At 55.7% G+C, this 5,826-nt stretch overlaps 1 protein-coding gene across 2 annotated transcripts in view; it reads right to left on the minus strand.

Moving 5' to 3' along the window:
* Window positions 1–4,808, minus strand: part of MRAS (muscle RAS oncogene homolog) — a 54,297-nt gene extending 49,489 nt beyond the window's left edge. The window contains exon 1 of one of the 2 annotated variants that reach the window (XM_045287440.1): window positions 4,616–4,808. The gene's annotated coding sequence lies outside the window, so the exon portion shown is untranslated. Of the gene's footprint in view, window positions 1–4,102; window positions 4,190–4,615 lie in introns of those variants that run through there. The other variant, XM_004712089.3, reaches the window with a different exon arrangement.
* Between the last annotated feature and the right edge of the window lie 1,018 nt (window positions 4,809–5,826).

The following is a 5,826-nucleotide window of genomic DNA, read 5'->3' on the forward strand; positions in this document are numbered from 1 at the left end:
GGGGGGCAGTTCCAGCCTGTCCTATGAGGTCACTATGAGTCAGAATCAACTCACTGGCAGTGAGCTTGGTTTTTCTGGAGTCTGATCTGAGCAAAGACATATGTTTGGGATCCCTAGATTTTCAAGAAACTACTAAGATGTAAGATGGGGGCTGTGTCCCACCTGAAACCATCTCCTGGCCACTGGGAGAAGAGTGCTCTGCGGCCGGGCATGAATCTCTGCTAAGTACCCCTGCACCACCTCTCCCGGCCCATGGTTCCATTACCCAAGAGCTGCTTGGACAAAGACAATGACCATCACTCGCATGGCCCCTCCTGCCCTCCCAAGCACGTTCTCGCCTCTGCTTCATCTGATCCCCACGACAACCCTGTGGGCTGGGCAGGGAAGTAAGGGACAGTGCCTGGGTCCGTCCAGCCTGAGCGAAGGCACTAAAGCTGGTGGTTGGAGGGTCAGAAGCAGGACTCAGGCTCCCAGTTCTCCTCTCCGCCCTCCTTCGTTCTACCCACCAGCTGCACAGACAGGCCCATGGCCAGCTTTCCAAACTCGCATTAGCCACACAGCTGACCAACAACCCGCAGCGTTTCCTCCATCTGTACAGCCTGCGGCCAGGCTCTCTAGACAGAAAATGTGCTCCTCTGTGACCCAAAATGTCACCTACACAACTAGGGATGGCCATCTTGTCATTTGGCTGCTGCCCATCAGCAGCTGTACCCCTCCCATGAAGCCACGGAGACTGCTAAAGGACCGTGTTGCTTCAGGACATCAAAGACAGGGCTGTCTGCAGAAAGCTGCCTGGGTCCTGTTCCCACTGAAGAGAGCTTGCTTGGTGGTGATGGGGCGGGAGGTGGGTGTTGGGGTTGGCAGGTGCAGTGGCTGGGGGCAGGCTGCACTTGACTCATCACGCACTGCAGGAACTCTGCGTAGAAGACCAGAGGGTGCACCTGGAAGCTCTGAGGTACAAAGGGGTGCAGCACAGCCTCTGCCTCCGCTGGGGAAGCTTGAAGCAGCAGCGCTCCCTCTGTGAGCAGCCTTCCACAGCCCTATTGGCTGGCTGCACAATCCACAAGCTGAGCAATGCCCACCGCCCACCCTCTTTCCACTCCATCACAGCCAAATTACAGGTCTGGGTCCTCGGGCTGCCCAAAGCAGCACACTGGTCCACCTGGGAGGCCAGGACCGGAGGAGGGCTCGTTAAACAGCAGGGAAGTCATGCAGCTTTAGGCTAGGGATTGACCCGGGAGCAGGGCAACATGAATTCTCAGAGGCCCATGAACTCCCTAGATTGTATGCCCAACTTTGTGCTCCAAGCAGTGTTCTCCCGGCTTCTGCCTGGCAGATCAAAGATGATCCAAGAAGGGGAAACCCAGTGCTCTGGACCCGAGCCCCATGCTCGTCTTGGTTGCTGCCCCATGCAGAAACATGCTGGAAGCGGCAATGATAGCCCATCCCTGTGATCAAAGACCTCACAGAGGCTGACTGCATCTTTGGGAGCTATGGGTTATGCTTAGCCCATTGTTATTTGGGTTTTGTTACTTGCAGCCAAAAGCATCCCCCCTGATTCAAAGTTGTAAGGCTCAAGTGACATCATCCAAGACCATCGGATTTGGCAGGGTCTCCCAGTCCACCAACAATATTCCTCTTACAGCTTGAGTTCTCTGCTCAGCCCCTAGAAAATGGGGGCCTGTCAGGTGCCCCAGGTCACAGGGAACCTACCAAGCCTCTCTCTTTTCTCCTTCCCAGACAACTGTACCTTACAGTTGGCTGGATGTCTGCCCGGCCTGGCAGGTGTGAGCTTTTAGAGCTCAATCCACATCCTCTGGACACCTGAGAATCCGATGTTTTTGCACAAGAATGTGTTCCTATCTATCTAAGTTCACACGAGTATGGTTTGTACAAGCTACACAATACACGTGTTTTCAGGTTTCAAGCACTTGGAGGGAGGCCCATTCTGTTTGAGGATTGGGGGCGGGGCATTTCTTAAGAAGGACAGATGCCAGTGATTATCCAAGATGTAAATGGTTTAAGTTGAGGCTGTGCCTCCCGGAGGACGCACTAGATCCAGCAGGCTGGTCAACATGCAGTCAGTTCCACCCCATGTGAAGACCAGCCACTGCTGACACCAGCTCAATTCATCAGAGCCCAGTAGTTCAGCCTGGCTGCAGGAACCAACAAGAGGGAGACCAAGGGGCAACGCACTTGCCGCTTTGTAAGCAGCTCAGAGCAACTGAAAGCACAAATTATCCGTGGTAAGAGCTGATAATAAACAGCGACGTTATACCTGTCACAAAAGCACGTTATGTCTGTGAAAACATGAATGGTGGAAAATACACAAGAAGTAAAGCGGGTCACCCTAGAAGGCTGTCGGTTGCCTCACCATGTCGATTGCTTCCAGGGTGCCTTGGGCTCCCACTCACTGCCCTTCCCCCATCCTCCATTAGGAAATGTGGAGGCCACTGCAGGAAGAGGGGGGCAGCTACTCCCAGAACACTCAGCTACTAGCTTACTCACCACCCCCACCCCCGGCCCCCAGCCCCAAAGAGGCTGGCAGACCCTGCAGCCTTAACGCCCCCCCCCAACCCCCCAGCATCAAAGTCCCAGACAGAGAAGGAACAGGCTAACTAAACCACAGGCAGAGACACAAGCTGGCTGTGGGACAGCGAGCGCAGACCCAAGGGTAAAAACCATGGCCCCAACTATCTTCAACCCCGGTCAGCAGGCACATGCAATTTACAGGAAATGAGGAGGTTTACAAAAAGGTTCCCCAGCTCAAGTTTCCATGCTGGGACGAGAAGCGGGAGAAATGCTACATACTGCCTGTGTGAACCGGCTTTGTTCACTGTGAAGCTCTGACACACGTCAGTTATTAATACCAGCAGCTCCCCACCCCAGCTTGAACCTAACACTGAATGTCAACAGAGAAAACCACAAGCCAGGCTGCACCAGGAGCCCCCTCCGGTTCAGGGCAAACAGTCCCTGACAGACGGACCAAAGCAGCCTCATGGCCCAAAGCAGTTCTTGATCTGCTCTTGGCAGGTTGTTTACCCTCTCCAGCCCCACACCCCCATCCGTCCACGGGGGCAGTAATAAAACTTTCCTGGAAGGTCTGGCCCATTGATAGGCAACGCCACATTACGCCTATTGGCTGATGTTATTACAATGGGGCTTTGAGTCAAGTAAGTCAGCACTCCTCATTCCTGTGAGGCAAAAACCTTCAGAGGCTACAATTTTGAGTCTTGTTGATCACCCACTCAGATTCCCACCAGGAAGTTTGGGTCCCAAGACAGGGTGCCCGCTCAAGGCATGGAGGTTCCAACCAGCAGGGTGCCTTAGTGGGAGACCAATCCCAGAGTTCTCAGATCCATGTCCTGGTGAAAGAGCCCTTGCCCACCTCTCCGGACTCAGCCTCAGATCCAACCGCAGTCTACATGGGTGTCCTGCATTCATTCAGGGCATCAACTCCTCCCTGAAGCCCTCCCTGACCTCCACACTGGAATGCGGACCCGGGTAGTCTCTCAATGCCCCCTCGGGGAGGTCCCTCGGTTTGGGACCCGGCTTCACCTCGGGGTAGGAACTGGCTCCGTGCCCGCGCATCAGGGACGTGCCCGCCGCCGCTGCCGCGTCGTCAATGAATGAACGCGAGCCCGAGCTGTGGCCAGAGCCCCAGTTCCTCCAGCCCCAGGCGACGCAGCAAAGGGTTGTTTATGAAGCTTATTAGTCAGGCGAAGGTGACAACTCCACCGGCGGAGGCTCCCTTCCCTCGGTAACGCCATTTTAAATGGGGGCAGGAGTCAAGCCCCTCCGCTCATCTCCCCATCCGCCGGGTCCTCACGGGGCGCTGGGGGTCGACGAGCACCCCAGTTTGGTCACCACAAAGGGTAGGGGTGCGTGGGTAGGACAGGCCCTCCCTTTCTCGATCGCAGACCGTTACGTGGGAGCCGGAGGTGCGGGCACGAGGCCACGCACCGCCAGCCCCCGGGCGCACCCGGCGCGGAGGCGACCGAACCCCGGGGGTGGCCACACCTCCGTCCCGGGAACAAAGCGCCCTCCGGGGGAGGAAGCCAGGGCTCGGCCCCCTCCCCGGTAAGCTGCGGCGACCACTCACCGCGCGCTGCAGCCCCCGCTCGGCTCCGACCCTCAGGCCGCCTCCTCCGTAGGCGAGCCCGCCCGGAGGCAGCGCCGCGGCGGCCGGATTGACGGCTCCGGGACAGACAGCCCACCGGCGGCTGGGTGCTGTCCCCGCCCCGGCGCCTTCTTAAAGCGACCGCGCACCTCGCGCTCGCCCGGAGCGCACAGCTCCCCTTAGATTGCATCCGCGCTTGCTAAAAATAGAGCGGCGCGCCCGGCGCGCGGGGACGCGGGGGTCCGCGCGGCGACCGAGTGGCCTGCGAAGGCACCCTAGTCCCCAGGGATCGCGCGCCGCGAAGCTCGGCCACCGGCGCCTAGTTCCCCGGCCGGGCCGGGCCGGAGCGCAGGCCGGGGCCCGGGCGACAGCCGCAGCCTCCCCCGCGGCTCCGCTCACTCGCGTGGTCCGTCCCGCGGCGCCGCCGAGTTGGCTTTAAGGTGGACGTGGAGAGGGAATTCGCTCGGGCCACCTTAAAATGATCCGCGCTCCAACCTTTAAATCTCCTTTCTGAGCCGGCCAACTTCGGACTCTGGACGCCTCTGGAATCCTAGGCGACGCGGTGACCGCGTTCCCTTCGAATCCCAAGAAGTCTTCCTTCCTAGACCTGCTCCCGCCGTGGCCTGCTAGCCCAGGCTCCCTTGGTGCATGCACTGGGCCGGAGCCCAAAGTCCCTGAGGACTGCACACGCTGCGGGGACTTGGCGACGCTGCCATTCCGTTTCATTGATCCATTCTCTCTAACTCCTCCCCGCCAGCGTCATCTCGCCCCCCACGCCCCAAGCTTAAAAATAAAAGACGGTATCATTCACACACCATAAAACTCATCCTTCCTTTCAAAGTGTGCAATTCAGTGGCTTTCATAAGTTCACAACATTTGGCAAGCTTCATGACGCTGTCCTTCTAGAACATTTTCAACACAGGAAAAATAAATTCCATACCCCTAAGCCTTCATTCCCATTTCCCCAGCCCCTGGAAATCGCTAATCTTTCTGTTTCTGCGCACTTGCCTGTCTGAACAGTTACGAACTCTGGGGGCGCTGTCGGGTAAGCGTTGGACTGCTACCTGTTAGGGCGACTATTCAAACCCACCAGCTACTCTGGCCAGAGTAAAGACGTGCAGCCTCCGAAACCCTTACTTGGGGTCACAATCAGTTGGAAGTGATGGGATGACAGTGGATTTGCTTCGATTTTATGTTTGGGATATTTCATATAAATAGAGTTACACATTATATGGTCGTTTGTGACTTCTTTTTCTCAGCACTGTGTTTTCAAGGTTCATCCAACTTGGAGCACCTATTCCTATTCTATGTAACTTTATTCCTTTTTATAATTCATCATATTCCATAGAGAGGATATACCTCATTTTGTTTATCCATGCATCTGTTGGAGGATGTTTCGGTTGTTTCCACTTTTTGGCTAGTGTGAGCAATGTTGCAGTGAGCGGTGGTGTCTGAGTCCTGGCTTATAATCCTTTGGGGTACATACCTAGAAGTGGAATTGCTGATTTAGATGGCAATTCTATCTTTAACTTTATAAGCAACTCCCAAACTGTTTTCCCAAGTGGTGGCACCATTTTATATTTCTACCACTAATGTACCAGGGTTTCAATATCTCCACGTTCTCACCCATATGTGTTACTGGTTTGTTTTTTTTTGTGTTAGTTTGTACTTTAGAGAAACAAATCCACAGAAATTCATGCATAAGA

Source organism: Echinops telfairi, unplaced genomic scaffold (assembly GCF_000313985.2).
Source record: "Echinops telfairi isolate 266 unplaced genomic scaffold, ASM31398v2 ScPeMD7_16;HRSCAF=60, whole genome shotgun sequence".
Lineage (NCBI taxonomy): Eukaryota > Metazoa > Chordata > Mammalia > Afrosoricida > Tenrecidae > Echinops > Echinops telfairi.